Here is a 19,501-nt window from a genome sequence, read left to right on the forward strand (position 1 = left end):
GGCCGTCCGCGGCCGCCCGCACCTCCCGCGCGGACGGGACGCAACTGCCGCTAGATCGCCTCCCGGGCTCCCGAGGCGCTCTCCCCGCTATCCCGCCGGGGAAGGTCGGGGGCGCGGCTCCTGCAGCGCCGCGGCGCGGGTGGGGCGGGATGCGGGAGAAGCTTAAGAAGCCGAGCGGCCCGGCTCTCGCAGGCTCGCGCGCGCCACCATGTGGCGGATGGAGCTCCTTCCTCCGCCCCCTGCGCGCCGGGTTTGTGACCCTGCTGGGAAACAACGCGCGACCAAAATGAGAGACACTTGGTATTTGCAGTGATTGGAGGTCAGGGAAGAAAGACTAGATAGATTAGATGATAGATAGATAGATAGATAGATAGATAGATAGATAGATAGATAGATAGATAGATAGATAGATAGATACATACATACATACATACATACATACATACACACACACACACATACATACATACATACATACATTAGATAGAAAGAATAAGATAGATTGATCATATAGATAGACTGACCAACCCGGAGGATAACCGTCGATTTCTACTTTGGAGAATGGAAGAAAAGGTCGATGGCCAAAAGGGGGGGGGGGGGGGGGGGCCGGGGGAGTGTAAGTGGGGTGGGAAAGGAACATTGAAGAAAACCCTAGTGCTCTGAAAAGAGCAAAGAAAGGCTTTGCTTCGGGGCATTACTCTTTAGGGACCACCCGCCCCCAGGCCCTTGTCTTTTCTAAAAATCCACTACTTTGTGAAGAGCTTCAGGGGCCGGAATTGGATCATTTAAGTTTTATTTGAAAACATCAAAGCCTTAAAGGGAAAATAAAATACCTTCACCTCCAGATTCCCTAGCCCTAGATTTTTAAGGTCAACACAGTCACCTCCCCTCTGAGCAGAAGACAGCCCTTAAGCAGCTGCCAGGGAGAATTCCATTTTCCTCCGCTGCTGGCAGTCAGTTCTTAGTGGGTTGGTTTTTTTGTGATGGTAATTTCTGGAAGTGGGTGTTCCCTGTCCCCGGGTCCTATCTTTGGGCTGCAAAATTCCCTTTCCCACCTCCCCAGTTCTACCCTCCTGTTGCGTGAAATCAAACCAGAGCGGAAAGCATCTGTTTCTTGCCTGAAGAAGTAAGATGCACTTGTCCTGGGCACATCATTTTGATGAGTACTCTCCTCTCCAGGATGGAGACACGGCCAGAAAAGTGCAGGAACTTCCCCCCAGAGGGCTTCGGAAAGCCAGGGTGCAGAGGGGCTCTGCAGAGGTAGTACCTACTCAGAGGTAGGGTGAGGCTCTGAATCAGAGTCCCTCCACCTGCAGGTCACTGTGCATTCCCTGATAAGGCTACCACCTTTTAACAGAGCATCAGATGGGGACTTTCTGGGTCCTAGCTTCCTGGAGAGCAAGGAAAGAGGGTGCAGCCCTCTGACCCAGATGGCCTTAAAGTACCCCTCAGCTTGACTATAAACTTTAGACAGGTTTCTTCCTGACTATACGTCCCTGACCTCCCTTTTCTTAGAGCACTTCCTTTAGCAAACTTGCAATTGTGAATTCTTTCTCTGCTGCCTTGAGTTGTAAATCACCTCCCAGCTTCTCACCTGTTTCACCACCCAGGAATGTCCTGCTCCAGGACCTGGAAGCCATCCCTTGGAAATGTAATTATCAAGGAAGACAGCCCCCTCCCACCCCCGCCCCATCTCTCCTTCTCTCTGAAAGGTGTGGAGCCTAACTTCACTAAGTGCCAATTAGCAAACATAAATGGTCTAATCACACTAACCAACTCCCCTCACCCCTTCCCATTCCCAGTATCCTCCAGTATTTTCCCAGTAGCCCACCCTGGGGGCTTAAAAACCCTACTGTGTCTTGGGGCCCTGGGTGGCTCAGTCGGTGAAACATCTGGCTTTCCATCTCAGCTCAGGTCTTAATCTCAGAGTCTTAGGTTCAAGCCCCAAGTTGAGCTCCTGGCTGGACATTGAGCCTACTTAAAAAATAAACAACAACAACAACAACCAAAAAAAAACCCAACAAAAACAAAAAAAACACCCTCCTGCCTCTTATGACAGAGGAGTAAATTTCAGTCTCTCTCCCCTTGGGTTTAACTGCAAGTGAAACTTGTCTTTGACACCTCCCCGTCTCTCATGTGGGCAGAAGGCTCTCTTCAGCACAGTTCCTGAGATCTCTTTTGACACAGAAAGGGAAAATACAAGTCCTGTCCCTGTCCCTTGTTAATTTGTCAGCTTGAACAAATCATCTTACCTCTTGGGGCTCCGGCAGCTAACGAGGTAATAGACATGAAGTCCTTTGTCAAGTTACCTACAGAAACGCCACTTTGTTATGACTGATACTACAACTGCCTAGCCCACTCTCTGGATACAGGAACCACCACATCTGGGTGGTTTTTCCTCCACCGGGTTTGTTCTTTAAGAGTCCAATTCCAAAATCCAATGCCAGCGCTCTTCGTTGCTAATTCTCTCGGACAGTTAACCACTAAGAAGCTATTGGAAGGCAGATAGATGGCTGAGTGGAGGAACAAGACATGAGGGGAGAAGTCAAGGAAGAAAGAAAGCAAAGAAAAATTTTCCATAAACTTCTATACCCTAGCAGCTACTTACTACTGGGCTAGATCAACGTGATGAAGTTTTGATATTTCTAATTTTGGTCACTGATTCAGGATAATTATGGAATGAATGATTTTGATTCATGTTGCTAAGGTCATGGTGGTATCGGGAACTTGGCTGCTAAAGACAGACGGCTCAAAACGCAATCACCTAAAGAAGGCATGTATTTTCTCTCACACAACCGACATTCAGTTGAGGGTTGGTATGATGTCTTTATGGTATCATCAAAAACTTAAGACTCCTGGGGCGCCTGGGTGACTCAGTCAGCTAAGCAACTAATTCTTGGTTTCTGCTCAGGCATGATCTCAGGATCGTGATGTCAAGCCCTGCGTTAGACTCTGCACTCAGTGTGGAGTCTGCTTGAGATTTTCTCCCTCTCCCTCTACCCCTTCCCCCAACTCACACTCTCTCTCTCTCCCTCTCTCCCTCCCTCTCTCTCTCAAATAAATAAATACAATCTTAAAACAACTTAGACTCCTTCTCTCTGCTCAGCCATACTTAGCATGACTATTTCCTGGCAACAAGGTGGCTGCTGGAGTACCAGCCATCCATCTACATTTGGGGCAGGACAAAGATAGGACCAAATGCCAAAAGGACACATGCCATTTTAAAATGTGTCCTGGTAATATAACACAGTGAATCTCATTTGTATCCTAATAGCCAGGGCTTGCCATGGAACCACCTCCCCACTATAAGGGAAGCTAGGAAACTTTTTAAAGTTAAGCACCTTAGCACAACCCCCCTCCTTTTTTTAAAAGATTTTATTTATTTATTTGAGAAAGAGAAAATGTGCAAACAGAGGGAGGGACAGAGGGAGCAGGAGAGAGGTTATCTCAAGCAGACTCACCACTGATCATGGAGCCCAACACAGGGCTCAATCCCACAACCCTCAGATCATGGCCTGAGCTGAAATCAAGAGACAGATGCTCAACCGACTGAGCCACCCAGGTGCCCCAAACATCTGATTCTTGATCTTAGTTCAGGTCTTGATCTCAGGGTCATGAGTTCAGGCCCCATATTGGGCTCCACACATGAAAAAAAGATAAGCACATTAATGCCCCCAAGTAAAATCAGAGTTGTTTTAATAAGAAATAAGAACACATGATATGTGATGGACAACTAACAGTTTGGTATGCAACCCTAGCAGTAGATTCTGTGTATCTAAAAACCAGCCATAAACGACACTAAGTCCATAAGCCCTGGAGGTTTTATCTCATCGGTCGTTTTGAACCACCTCCATTCCATCCACCACTCACCATCACCCAGACCAGGCCCTCACTAGGTCTCACCTGACCCTCCTCACTGGTCCCTCTGACACCAGTGTCACTTGTCTTGAATCTGCTTTCCACACAGCTGCCCCAGGGAGCTATCTACAAAGTCAAGTCCAGCTGTTTCACCTCCAACGGAGATCAAATCCTTGTGCAGAGTTCTTGCCAGCCCACCAGTCTGATTCAGACCACTCTCTGCATGCGACTTTGCAGCAGCTCCCAGGCAGGGGGGCAGTTTCCCCAAGGATGATGTGCTTGGCCGTGGGCTGGTGTTGCTAATGGAATGTGGGCGTACCTGAGTGGATCCCTTCTGCTTGTCCCTTCACCATCTTGTACTTCCCACATATCACTGGCAGAAGAGCTGACCTTGGGCAGCTGCTTTTCCTTGGGGCTCAGCCCCATGCGGTGTCATCCCAGGCATCCTACAAACCTGCACCCTGAAGTAGAGCCTCCTTCCCCTCGAAGACTCTCACACCTGTGTTTGAGAGTGTGTGACAGCTATTTAAGCCCCTAAGTTTTGGCCAGATACATTGTGCAGCATGAATGCAACAGTCTGCAGCTACAGCTCCCCCCCCCCCCCCCCAATCCCTTCAGTGGCAACTCCGGACCACTCCACGGAACAAAGTCACATTCCTTAGCAGAGCGCGTAAGACAGGTGCAGTCTGGCTCTTGCCTCCGCCTGCATCACACCTGGCCTCATATCCTACATTACCAGTGCCAACTCCCCATTCCTCTGTGTCTCCTGGTGCTATTCTCTCATGTGTGGAAGGCCTTATCTGCCTTTATCTTCTGGTCGAATCCCACTGGATCCTTCTACCAGCTTCTTCTCCTCCAGATCCCTGGCATCAGCCCATACTTCTCCAATGAAAGCAGAAGTAAGGGTCCCTCTCCACTCCTATTACCTCTAGCATACCTCTAGCCCAGAACCTAAAACAGAACATTGAACTACAGGATGTTACAGGTGGAAGCTCATACCAACCCAGCCCAACCCCAGCAGAATAGTTTAGCTCTAGCTAGAATTGAATACTATCTCTTTTTCACATTCTCCAAACCCTGTGAACTTCTGTCATGCCCTGTGAAACTCCTTGAGGCAATCAGAATGTTGTCAAAGACATTGCCGAGTATATCCCATATGCCTTATTATGACGTTACACCCTAATCCACGTGGTTCCTTGGGGCTCATTAGTTTTAATCGTACAGACACTGTGAATTATACAGTCGGTGTACATTTCTTTTTGCACTGGCTGCTGGGAAGTCAGATCTAAATCTGTGGCCCATTCTCAGCAATTTAAATACGGCTTAAAGAATAGGACTTGTTAATTAACATGACTTTTGTCATTTTCTAACTTTCAAATTTCCCCCTCTTAATCCCCTTTTTTTTATCTAAGTTTCCTGGAAACACATACATATGTGTGTATACATACACACACACACGTGCTCCCTGCTTGGGAGCTGCTGCAAAGTCACATGCGCACGTGTGTGTGTGTGTGTGTGTGTGTGTGTGTGTGTATGTATGTGATTGGAAGAAAGGGGCAAAAGGGGAAGGGAGGCCTTGTTTCCAGTCAGAGATCCTATAATGTTTTCTGTCTTACTTTGAGGACTTATCCCTCTAGTAGCTCCTAAACTTTGTGAAGACAAGGCCTGCTTGCTAACCTAGAGTCAGTATTGAATAAAAGAGGGAAGGAAGGAGGGAATAGGTTTGCTCAAGGCCTTTGTTCCATTTTTTTAATCCCCTTGTCTGGAAAGCCTCATCACCTGCAACACATGTAGAAAATCTCCTCCTTTGGCAAATATTAATGACCATTTAGTGAATGCTACTTTGCAACCCACATGAGTGCTTTGCAGTTCAGAAAATTTTTCTAAATCGTCTAAGTATAGGACCATACGGTGTTTAATGCCTTAGCCTCAAATCACTGTAAACTGCACTCAGGTGATAGGCTCGTCCACTGCTGAAGCTGGACATAAGTAAAGGTACCACATGCACAAGGCTATGGTTAATCTCCTGTGTTGCGCTGTGGCAGGCAACAGGCAGCTATGGAAACAGCCCATCTTGCTCCACCAAGAACCAGTTTCCCAAGCCATACTTTAAAACCCAGTGAAGTGTGGGGCACCTGGATGGCTCAGTCAGTTGGGCATCTGCCTTCAGCTCAGGTCATGATCTCAGGGTCCTGGGATGGAGCTCCGCTTCGGGTCCCTGCTCAGCAGGAAACCTGCTTCTCCTTCTCCTCCCCGCTCATGTTCTCTTCTCGCTATCTCTGTCTCTCTCCCTCAGATAAATAAACAAAACCTTTAGCAAAGAAAAAAAACTCAATGAAGTGCCCTGGATTTTTCCTTCATTACCTAATTCTGAGTCCAGATCTGGAGAACACGATAGCCGTGTGAAAATGGGACGTAGCTGGGGATCCCAGCAGTAGCAGGAGATTCTGGCGGTGGTAGATGCTGTGATAGATGTCTCCCAAATCTGCTATCCCCGGGAGCCTCTGTGAAGGTGCTCTGCCCTGATCTGGCCCCACAAACCGAACATTTAGAAGCTCACTGGCCTTTTTTGTATTTGGTTCTGCCAGGTCCTGTAGCAGAAACTGCCAGGGAAGGATTCATCTAACTGCCAGAAACACCCAAGGGAGAGAGGTCCAGGCAGCCTGACCCTCAGAGCGTTGAGACCTCGGGTGTCTTCTGAGTCATGAAAACAGCTGCTCTGTTCCCTCCCCACATCCACCCCATCTGCTCTCTGTGGGTAAGGTGAGGCATGCATCTCAGGGAGGAAAACCAAAAGCAGAAGACACTTCAGAAACTTGTATTTTCTGTTGTTTGTAAAGAAAATGAGCAGAGCCTTTGGATCATCCCTGAACCATTAATGCAGTTTCCACTATTAGCCCTCCTCCAGGTATCTACCCCACAGATTTTTAATCTTGGCTGCATATTAGAATCACTTGGGGAATTTAATACAGACTGATGCCTGGGCCTCTCCCTAGAGACTTCTGATTTAATAAGTCTGGGGCACAGCTTGCCTATTGGAGTTTTCAAAAACTCTCCCACCTGATTGTGCCATGCAGCAGTTTGAGAATTACTCTTGTAGCTGGTGTAGTGCACTAACAGACATATAGCACAAACCACAAGTGCAAGCCACAGATATAATTTTAGATTTTCTAGTAGTTGCACTGAAAAAGTAAACAGAAACCAGCAATACTAGTTTTAATAATATATTTAACCTAACCTAATATATTCAACATGTTATTTCAACATGGAATCAACAAAAAAAAAAATTGTCAATGAAATACTTTGCATTTTTTGGTAATAAGACCTCAAAATCTAGTGTGTATCTTACATATACAGCATATCTCAATCCAAACAAGCCGTGTTTCAAGGGCTCAGGAGCCACCTGTGACTGCCAATATTGTGACGACCAGTCAGTGGCTGCCATATTGGACATCACGGCCATAGACCGTTTGGTTGGGGGAGGGAGTGGAAGAATAGGAGTGACACCTCTGGTGGGCTGTGCATGACCCTACTCCACCTATCCTTCTAATAATCCCTAGAATCTGTGAGTGCTACCCTTTAATGGCACTAAGGGACTTTATAGATGTGATTATGGTAAAGATCTTGAGATAGAACAATCATCCTCACTTATCTGGGGGTAAATGCAATCGCGTGTATACCTGTAGGAGAGAGACAAGGAAGAGTTCACAAATGGAACAGCAGGTGATGTAACCACAGAGGCAAAAATTGGGGTGATGAGGAAAGGAATGCCAGCAGCCCCTAGAAACGAGGAGAGTCCAGGAATGGATTCTCCCAAGAGCCTCCAGAAGAAGGCACGGCCCTTCTGCTACCTTGATTTGAGCCCCGAAGGACTCATTGCAGATTTCTGGCTTCCTGTGAGAGAATAAATTTCTGTTGTTTTAAGCTCCTAAATTTGCGGTCACAATAGGAAACGAATACAGCCCATTTAATAAGAAAGCACTTCCTTTTTATCTGTATGATTGAAGTTATCACAGTATTTCTTCTTTTATTGCTGGTTGGATACCTATTGATTTTTTTTTTTTTTTAATTTCCCAGAGGGCAGGGAACTGTCTTACTCATCCAGGAGCTCTCTACCACACTTAGCAAGTAAAGTGTCCATTGCCAGAGCAGGGTAAAGTATCTGAATCTCAGCCTCAGGGATGCCCACATTCTGGTGCACATGCAGGAAAAGCGAGAAAGAAAGGCGGCCTCCTGAAGAGGTCTGTGTACGGGAAAACAACAGATCACAAACATCCCAGATGTCCATTGGAACGGCTGCCTGCCCTTGCCACTTGGAGCGTCTTTGAGAAGTCGTGACCCCTGGAGTAGAGAAAAGGAAGAAAGCGCTAAAAGCAGGACTGCCTGATGGGTCTGACCTTCCACAGGACCTGGCCTATCCCTGCCTGTCCCCACGAAGACCCACCTCCATGCAATCCGGAAATTTCCAGTCCTTTTGCTAAGCTGCCTGAAATAGACAGAGTTAAGCTTCTCACAAGTGAAAATGCCTCTTCACACATTTGCTCAATAAGAGAGTTTTTTCCTCCTCACACAGAAATCAGCTGCCCCAAGGGTGTGGAGGGCAGATTAGGAAGTCCCTCTTAGGCAGTTTCTCAAATAGCCCAACCCTGGCACCATCAGTATCACCTGAGAAGTTGGCTTATCATGCCTGCAATTCACTAAAAAATGATAAATGACAGTTGGAACACTGAAGTATATTCACTGCCTTTCAGAATGGAACCTTCCAAGGTGCTATCACCACACGTGACTGGACAGGAACAACCATCGTTGAGGCACACTGTCCTACGGCATCTGCTCTGGGACAGGTGTTCTTATCTGTTTTACAGAAGAGGCTCAGACCAGACTCATAGTTAATGAATGCGGACGACCATCCTCATGATCACCTTCCCCAAAAGAGACAGGAGGAGTTTAAGGACTCCACAGGTGGCTCTCGGGCCCCCAATCTTCCATACAACCTTCCAGAAGTGGTGTAGGGGTCTTCACTGGTGTGTTTGGTGAGACCCAATTTTTTGGCATTAGCAGTAGAGTGAGCAAAGCATGAGAACAGGCTCTGGAGTGGACAGAAATGGAGTCTTGATGCCTTTGCCACCTACTGAAAAGAGTCCTAATTGCAGAACAATTTCCAAGGGAATCGTAAAATTTCTTCCGTTTGTCTGGTAGCATTTACCGATGTTCGTACAGCATGTGCTTTCCCAGGGGAATGTTCTCATGGGATGCTCTCTGCCTGGGCACCACGAAGATGCTGGATAACTCCTACCCCTTCAAATCACAGCCTGATGTCACTGGCCTAGAGACACCGCCCTAATCAGGTCATCTAAAGGATCTGCTCCTAATCACGAATTCACCACCTGTTTCCTTCATAACACTTATCCTTTGCAATTATTTCTAGTTTGTTTACTTTCTGCTTTGAGCAGGGGGAGGGATGAAGGAAGGAGCTGTGTGTATTATGCCTGACGCAAAAGATACTCAGTAACTCTGGGACCAGATAACTGGCAGGTGTTTAATATTTGCTCATCGGCACTGCCAGCCGCTAACCGCTCTGTGCTTTGTAATAATCCATACACCCCACCCCCAGGACCACTAATTCACTTAGCCAGAGGCTAGGCCTTGGAAATGTGTGTCTGGAGGTTGTTTCAGGGCTGATTCCAATGTCATCAGTCAGTAGAACAGCATGTGGAACAGACCCTAGTGCCTGCCTGCTTTGGACAATTTTTATTCTCTTCGCAGTGAGAGTCACGACAACAGCCTGATCCACACACTCATTTCTGGGTCTTGGGGATGCCTGAGCGTATCCTCTGAGTCCTGTTCGCATGCGTACCACTTGTATGCCCATGAGAAGCTGTGAATACAATTTTAAGGCTAACGTTACCTTCTATACATAGTGATTTAACACTCACCACAGTCTTCGGGAGAACGTTCAGGACAGTGGAGAAATTGGACTTTCTGGGAAACTCATTCCAAGGTCCTTGGAATCTGAAAGTGACATACATCCTTTGGGGGCTTGTAAAAGAACTGGAAGCGGGAAGCCCCTGAGGTTGACCAGATGGGCTCTCCTCAGGCTTGTGTGGCCAGACACACAAACGCCCTTGCAGCCATAGACGGGCAGCCGTAGGGTGTAGCGTTCTGGCCACACAGTGGTGGCACCAGAAGAAACACCTGAAATGAGATGAAGCCTCTGGTCCTTACTATTCATAGAATGGCCTGGGGACCAGCAGCATCAGGTTTGCCGAAGACCTTGCTGGACACCAGGAATCCCCATCCCTACTCCAGAACTACCCAATGGGAATCTGCCTTTTGATGATTTCCTGGCAATTTATGAGAACATCAACATTTGAGAAGCACTGACTTACACCAATGGCAAACAGGAGCTCGGTGAACCAGAGGGATTCAGGAATTCCTTAGCTTAGAGGAAATTCCACTGTGGACATATTCAAGTCTTGATCATATCCAAGGAGAGTGGGAGTCAGGGAAACGGGGCTTATCACTCTTGCATTCCTGAATGTCCTGTTTCCTTGAGGAGGGTACACGCTAACTGGGGCCAAGGAATGTTTACTAAACTTACTGTTCCCACAGCGTGCCACTTTGGGAGTTAGCGTCTGGTTTTCGGTAGGCAGTGACATCAGGTAAAGATCGTTCTGGGGGGGTTGACTTAGATCTGCTTCTGGCATTTTCTCTTAAATACTCTGGGCCTAGGAATCTTCGCCAGCCTGCCTAGATGATGTGTGAATAAGAAGATCACAAAATTTTAGAAAGTGGTTTAGGAATCTGTTCTTCACATGCTCATAAACATAATGTCCATTCCTCAGAGCTGGGTCTTTCCAGTCGGAAGTGTGACCACGTTGCTTTAATCTGCATTAAATGCCCCAGAGGCAAGGTTACATAAAATTGCAAGAAATCAAGAAACTAATTTGGGTAGCGGCTGAAAAACAAAACATTGGTTCTCTAGTTCATTGACTTTCATCTTCTCCCTAAGGCACAAAGAACTCTCAAGTGCATCCTAATATCCCTGGTACTCTTTCCCTTTCCGCCCCAGCCCCCCTCTGCATCCTTCCCCTCATACCGCCCCCTCCCACACACCACTGTGAATGATCACCAACAACAGTTCTTCTTTGATGGGACTGCAAACGTGACCTCACACTTAGGCTCTCTTGCAGGGATCTGTGTGATATTGTGGTGCCCAGAGTATGTGTAGTTTGAGAGCTTTTTTAGAAATTTTAGAACAGTACTGAGATATATATGTGTGGTGCGAGTGTGTGTGTGTGTGTGTGTGTGTGCACGCGCACATGCATTTGTGTATGTGTGGATCCTTGCCTTTACAGCAATTAGAAGAGAAGAGACTTTGGACAGTGAAAGGAGAAAACTAGGCTAAAATATATAATTCAGCCCAAGTAAACATGACCATTTTCTCAAGAAATAAAGTAAAAATTAAAATCTGTCCCAGCCAGGATCTCTACTATTTGTTCTTGAAGGAGAGTACGCTCTTGATCATACTGTTCTATGTTTTTCAAAAAAATGAAATACTCGGGGCGCCTGGGTGGCTCAGTGGGTTAAGCCACTGCCTTCGGCTCAGGTCATGATCTCAGGGTCCTGGGATCGAGTCCCGCATCGGGCTTTCTGCTCAGCAGGGAGCCTGCTTCCTCCTCTCTCTCTGCCTGCCTGTCTGCCTACTTGTGATCTCTCTCTCTGTCAAATAAATAAATAAAATCTTTAAAAAAAAATGAAATACTCAGAAAGAATGCACAAATGTTCTGAGAGTTCCACAGGCCTGTGAGGAAGGCTAGAAAGAGCAGGATGGCCACTCAGCCAGAAGACAGACACCCCCCCGCCGCCAGCCACCACCTCACCACAGAGACATCCGAGGGTCCCCTCTGCAGGTCTACTTGCACACATTTACAATGACAGTGATAACAAGCATCAGCAGTACTTCTTTGTATTAATACAATGAGAGGAACACGTTTGGAAAATTTACACATTGACTCACCAAATGCAATGCTCAGGTAATTTCTATGGATATTACTCATCCCTAGTTTGCTGAATCTCCTTCCAGCAAGCAACAGCATTCTCAGGGTTCACCACTAACGTTGCAGAGGACTGAAAGCCCTTAATTGCTTCCATTGCTTCCATTCTTCTCTGGAAGAATCACCCATATTCTAAGACTCACGCTGAGACCAGGAGCTTTACAGCACAGACAAATCTGAGCTACAAGGGCACAGGGCGGGGTGGGGGTAATTTTTAAAATTACGCTCATCAGCCCCCTTCCCACCTCTCCATACTCATTGTCAGAGCCTTTGGGAGGCAGCTATGCTCACCAACATACCACCAAATTGCCAGAGCCTTTGGAAAACTATGCAGGAATTAGCAAAAGGCACCCCTCTCTTGAGTGTCATCTCAAATAGTGCTTAACTCTTCATATATATAAAATAAGGAATTAGCCCATACAGTCATGGAGGCTGGGAGGTCCCAAAATCTGCGGTCAGCAAGCTGCAGACTCAGGAGAGCTGACGGTATGTGTTTCGGTCTGAATCCAAGTTCCGAAGGCAAGAGAAGACCGCTGTCCCAGCTCAAAGCAAATTCTCCCTCACTCCACTTTGGCCTTCAACAGATTGGATGAGGGTCACTCACATTAGGGAGGACAATCTGCTTTACTCACTCTACTGATTCAAATGTCAGTCTCATCGAGAAACACCCTCACAGACACACCTAGAACAACGTGTGGCCAAATACCTGGGCATAATCACCCAGGCAAGTTGACACACAAAATTAACCATCACAAGCAGGGTGCGTGGCGGACCACAGGCTGCGTTCCACTCCCCCTCAGCCTATTAGGTGGTCACACTCATGCAGAAGACGATACACACACACACACACACACACACACACACACAGTGAACTTCCCTCCATGTGAAGGACCACTGTCAGAAATGACCTCTTCTCCAGAACCAGGGACACCGTAGTCCTGCCTTTGTGGCTCCCTCAATCCCATCATAGTTTCTAGACCGATCACTGTTTGGGCTCCACAGAATGCCCCAACAAAGTGCATTCTACCTTACGATTTGTTTGAATGCATCCTCTCTTTAATGTTTTACCCAGGGTTCCCCAGACAAGAATCTGAGTTCTATGACTTAGGGAGGGTCAAGGCTACAATGCTGAACCCTTCCTTCCACTGAGGGAAGCAGAGAAATTCCCCTGGACTCGTGGGTCTGTACAACACATTCACTTCCCCTTCAGTGAGGAATGAGAGAACAGAGGAAATCTAAAACAGCAGGAAGAGGACCAAACAATAAAAATTTAAAAAATAAAAAATTAAGCCCACAAAGGAAGAAAGTAAATGAACAGGGAGATAAACAGAAATAACCACTGACAAAGCATTCACTGAGTCCTGAGTCCAGCAATGGCACTTGGACAGAACTGTAGCATATGGCATGAGTCATTGTTTAACAGCAACGGCCAGGCTGCTGTTAAGTCTCGGCGCATGTGCAACCATGAGGAGTGGAACGTGCCATGCCAGGACAGCCATGATTGAGGGCAGTGGGAAGCAAACAAATGCTATCTTTATCGTGTCTCCAAAAAGAAGAGAGTTCCCTGTTGAAGGCTCACGTGTACAATGTATAAATGTTTCATGAAGCAAACAGTTGGAATAAATGGCAGTTCCAAGTGAGTGAAAAATAGGTTTACATGTTGTTCACTAAGAAATATAAACAGTGCCACCAGGGAGAGCTGGAGAACAGAGTCCTTGCTATGGTAACAGGTTTAGAAACCAGACATGACTCTGATGTGGAAACAGAATCTTTTATTCTGGAGGAATAAGCACAAACTGCCTTGCCTTACAATATACTTTCAGAGTCCATCCCTGAGATCTGAAAACCTGGAAATGAGCCCAGATCCAAGGACAGAGAAGCTTCGAGAATGGGGCTTTCAGATGACGTTTCAGGCACAGAGTGTGAATGAACTTCTGGCCTTTGGATAGCCAAATGGATGGTTGTCATATAGAGATGCATTTGCTGCTAGATCAAAGGCTAGTCTGGTAGAAACTCAGCTTAATCACAGGGATTGGAAACTTGGTTCCAGGCCAGCCTACCCAACAGACACCATGGACTGGGGTCACAAATGCCCTTAATACTTGAGCCTCCACTTAGAGAACCTGGACCTTAGTCTCCTAGGGAAAGAGAGTCATCATCCTTGTCACCCTCCCCAGTCCAGCTGCCTGGCCAGCTTCACCTGGCACAGCCTCCCTTCATGCACACTTGCATGTCCAGTGACTGCCTTAAACATAGACGGTCCAGACCTGAGCTCCTGGCAGACTCTCAGTCTCGCGCACCCTGTGGGCTCCCCATTTCAGCAAATGACAGCTCCATTCTCCCACCTACATGGGTCAAAAGCCATAGGTTCATTCTTGACTTTTTCTCTCATACCCCTCCTCTAATCATCTGCAATTCTAATGGCTCTACCTTCAAAATATACCTAGAATTTGTCTGCTTCGCACTGTTCCCACTGCTATCACCCTAATTCAAGCCAGCATCACCCTCTGCCTAGATTACTGCCACAGCCCCCTAACTGCACAGACCACCTCCTTCTTTTGCTACCCTGAGTCTATTCTCAAATCAGATCATGTCATTCCAACATGCAGAAGTCTTCAATACCCCCACGTCACTCAGAGAGAAAGCCCAAGTCCTTAGAATGACCTATCAGGACTTACAACCTTTTCTCCCCACCTCTGGTCATCTGTCTTGCCTTATCTCTGTTACTTTCCCTTTCATTCACTCTGCCCTAGACTCACTTTGTCCCCCTTCCTTTAATATGTCGAACTTGGTCTCACATTAGGGCCTTTGCATGTGCTGCCTCTTCCACTCAGAATACTCCTCTTCCAGGTACCTCCTCCCTCAGGATTTCAGGTCTCAACTTGAATACCTCCATAAGGGCTTCCCTGGCCACACTGCTTCAGACATAACCCCCTCCCTGTGTGGATTGGCAAAGAGCGGGAGGGAGGTGGTCTCTCTCCACGCCGACCCAGAGTCTGATGCTCTTTAATGTTTTACCATCTCGCAATGGAGTGATCTGGAACACGTGACCTCCTGGGCCAGCAAAGGGAAGAGAGAGTTTAGAACTGACTGACACACCAGCTCTAACCCGCCTGGATAGAGGGATGGCACAGACCAGTTTCCTGCATAGTGCATCAGTTACAGGGAGTCAAACAGTTTTACCTAGTTGCGAAAGGGCTAGGAAGTGTAGTATTCTACATGCTCAAGAACGAAAGGAGAACAAGACATGGGTGATTTTCTATATCATGAACCATGAGCTGTTTCCTTGGAAATCCTTCACAGCTTGGGCAATAAAGGTTTATGTCTCCCTATCTTATTGTTCTAAGATTCATCTCAGAGTGATTCCTTTTCATTCATCCACTCAACAAATACTTTTTGAATGCCTCCTATGTGCCAGATGTTGTGAATGATGCTGAAGATACAAGACTATGTGAGGTAACCTACCCACGAGAAACCACAATATGACTCCAACTGCCCCCACCTCAAGTCAATGGTGTGCTGCACATGCCCCACTGGTGTAAACTCAGGATGGAAAGAACAGTCCTACTCTTCCCAGGAACACTGATGTTGTAAGGGGGTGCTACCAATTTAAACATTACTAAAAGGTCTTGCAGCCATCTTAGAAACTTAGAGATCCATTATAGACACATGTAGCCACATGATTCATGATGATCTCCTTTATTCAAGAAATAACAACTCATAAATGTGTGTTTGCTTCTCAGAATAATGAATCAAGCACAATTTCCTTCTTGGGACCTCAGGTGGACACCATGGACTCTTTGGCTGCAATTGCAGGGAAAAATCTAAACATGCTCGCAACAATAAGACTGAGTTTAATTTGCTTTTAATGTAATGTTTTGGAGTGGAAAATGTAAGATAACAACATTTATGAATACAATTTATGTAAATTAGAAAACACATATTCTCCAAACCACATAACACTATATATGCTCCAAGGAAGCAAGCATATCTGTTATTTATGTTACACATCCTAGAATAGGTGTTTATGGAGGAGCATGGAAAAGGAGTGGGGATCTGGATGAAAGGAGAGAAATGACAGAACGAGGGAGCATCTTGGCGTGAACCATGGTACTAATTTGCCATCAACTGAGGATTACTTACTAAGATGTCAGATATGAATTTTACATCTTATTTTCCTTGTTTGAAGAGGCACTCAAAGACATTTGTCGAATGGACTAATGAAAAGACATCAATCTAAAATGTGTCTTTAGAGCCAAATTGCCAAGTCTTCCTTCTCCACTTCCATATTCTATTTTCTGATCTAAGCCCAGAGGTAAGTCTGTAAGTAGAGAAGGATGATATATCATGTCCATTGCCTATCAAATTGACAAACAGAAAACAAAAAAACAAAAAAACCTATAACACTGTGTTAGCAAAAGTATGGAGAAAGGAGTGTTTTCAAGTTACCAATAGGAATGTAAAATGGTACGTGGTACATCTTTCTGAAAACCCATAGTTCTTGAGATCCATATAAATATTCAAAGTCTTTAACCCAAAACTTCCATTTTCAGGAATTTCTCACAAGAAAAATAACTTACATACAATCAAATTTTATGAGCTAATGTTTGAGGGAATGTTAATTGAAATAACAGAAAATTGCAAGTAACTTAAATGCTCAGCAATAAGGGGACTGGATAAATAAATTATGATATATCCATATGATAGAGTTGTATTTAATTAAAATGTAATAATAAGAAAATGTTTATAATAGATTATTAAGCAAATACAGCATTCTAAAATTATGCCATACAATTCCAATTTTGAAAACAGGAAAGATGTACATAAATTGTTCACGGTAGATATCTCCATATTAATATATGAATTGAATGAACATTGAGTGGTGGAATTATGTATGATTTTTATATATTTTTTCCTAATATTTAGAGGGTATAAATTTTAATTGGAAAAATACCATAATAACAAACATCAATGAGATTGAGAATCTGGTTATAATTCTACCTGTTATACTGTGTCTCAAAAGAATGAAAAGATTTTTCCAAACTAAATTTTTATTTTATTTTAAAATTTATTTATTTGAGAGAGAGAGAAAGAGAGCATGAGTGGGGGAGTGGGAGAGAGAGAAGCAGAAAGCAGACTCCCCACTGAGCAAGGATCCCTATGCACAGCTTGATTCCAGGACCTGAGATCATGACCTGAGCTGAAATCAAACACTTAACCATCTGAGCCACCTAGGGGCACCCACACTTAGTTTTTTTTAAGTGGTATGCTTCCCTATCTACCGAATTGTCAGATTTTTTAAAAAAGATTTTATTTATTTATTTGACAGAAATCACAAGTGGGCAGAGAGGCAGGCAGAGAGAGAGGAGGAAGCAGACTCCCCACTGAGCAGACAGCCCAATGTGGGCCTCGATCCCAGGACCCTGGGATCATGTGGGGCTCGATCCCAGGACCCTGGGATCATGACCCGAGCCGAAGGCAGAGGCTTTAACCCACTGAGCCACCCAGGCACCCCTGGCATTGTCAGATCTTTTTCACATGTGCATTCCAATCATTACTCAGTCATACTTTACTGGGTTACTCTGAGCTACTGCATTATTCCCATGTTAATGATTATAAAGAAAACATTTTGAGGTGGGATTGTGGATAAACAAAATAGTCCCTATAATTTTCTAGATCTGATCCAAGAATTCATTAAACATTTTGTGAAGATTCTGTTTGTGATTAAGATGAAGGGAATCTGTCTTGTTGTGAGTGCGCCGTTCGGTCGTGTCAAGACAAAAACTGACAAGGCATTATGACCCATTTGAAGGTGAGAGAGTTATATTAAAATCCAGGTTTGCTTTCATTTAACTAATCAAGCATAATGTTATTTAAACCTTTTTTTTACTCTGAAAAACCCTGGATGGATAGGTAGATAAGCAAGAAGCGGATGGAGTCAAAATCCAACACCAATATATTTTCTATTTTCCTAGAGATGATAGCTTATTCTAATATCTTGTCACTTCAGTAAATGGATCTTCTGGTGGGGGGGGGACCTCATACACAAAACAAAAGCTAGCCTGGACCCAGATTTAAAATTTACTGACAGCAAATGTTACCTTAAGAAACCACATTCTTGCCTCCCCCTCCCGATCCCCCACATCCGGACCACGGAGCAGCACCAGGTTGGCGCCAGCGGCCAAAGTCAGTAAAAAAGAGCTCAATTCCAACCATGACCCGGCCGACAAGACCTCAGAAAAAGAACAGCAAGAAACAATTGAACATACTGATGAAGTACAAAGTGAAATAGACAGACTTGATGAACAAGCCAGTGAGGAGATTTTGAAAGTAGAACAGAAATATAACAAACTCCGCCAACCATTTTTTCAGAAGAGGTCGGAATTGATCGCCCAAATCCTCAATTTGGGGGTAACAACATTTGTCAACCATCCACAAGTGTCTGCACTGCTTGGGGAGGAGGATAAAGAGGCGCTGCATTATTTGACAAGAGTTGAAGTGACATAATTTGAAGATATTAAATCCGGTTACAGAATAGATTTTTATTTTGATGAAAACCCTTACTTCGAAAATAAAGTTCTCTCCAAAGAATTTCATCTGAATGAGAGTGGTGATCCATCTTCAAAGTCCACTGAAATCAAATAGAAATCTGGAAAGGATTTGACAAAACGTTCAAGTCAAACACAGAATAAAGCCAGCAGGGAGAGACAGCATGAGGAACCAGAGAGCTTCTTCACCTGGTTTACTGACCATTCTGATGGAGACGCAGATGAGTTAGGAGAGGTCAGCAAAGATGATACTTGGCCAAAACCATTACAGTACTACTGGGTTCCCGATATGGATGATGAAGAAGGGGAAGGAGAAAAAGATGATGATGAAGAAGAAGAAGGATCAGAAGATATTGATGAAGAAGGAGATGAGGATGAAGGTGAAGAAGATGAAGATGATGTTGAGGGGGAGGAAGGAGCGGAGGATGAAGAAGAAGGTGACTGATGGAACACTGATGGATCCCAACCTTCCTTTTTAAATTTTCTTCTGTCCCTGGGAGCAAGTTGCTGTCTTTTTTTTTTCCTTTTTCTTTTTCTTTTCTCTTCTCGCGCTCATATGCCCTGTTTTTTGTCTCCTTTTTCTCTCCCTTTATACCATAGTTCTCAGCTTATTTGGGGGGGGAAATACCTTGAGCAGAATAGTGGGAAAAGAATCCCTACCCCTTTTTGTTCCAAATTCATTTTTGTCCCTTCCTGTCTCAACAAAAACAAAAACTTTATGGAATCAACATCACCGTGCTCTGTGGGAAAGAAGAAAAACCTTCTGCTCCCTTAGCTCTGTTGGAAGCTGGAGGGCGGTAGGCCCTGTGTAGTAGTGCATAGAATTCTAGCTTTTTTCCTCCTTTCTCTGTATATTGGGCTCAGAGATTACACTGTGTCTCTATGTGAATATGGACAGTTCGCATTTACCAACATGTACCTGTCTACTTTCTCTTCTTTAAAAAAAGAAAAAAAAACTGGGGTTATAGAAAGTCAGCAAAGGGTGGGTTTGAGATGTTTGGGTGGGTTAAGTGGGCATTTTGCCAACATGGCTACTCC

General features: G+C 45.2%; 1 pseudogene; it reads left to right on the forward strand.

Moving 5' to 3' along the window:
- The first annotated feature begins 1,131 nt into the window (after positions 1–1,131).
- Positions 1,132–18,908, forward strand: LOC116879456 (annotated as a pseudogene).
- The last annotated feature ends 593 nt before the right edge of the window (positions 18,909–19,501 follow it).

The sequence above is a fragment of the Lontra canadensis genome, unplaced genomic scaffold, assembly GCF_010015895.1.
Source record: "Lontra canadensis isolate GAN:19392208 unplaced genomic scaffold, GSC_riverotter_1.0 scaffold61, whole genome shotgun sequence".
In the NCBI taxonomy this organism is placed as follows: Eukaryota; Metazoa; Chordata; class Mammalia; order Carnivora; family Mustelidae; genus Lontra; species Lontra canadensis.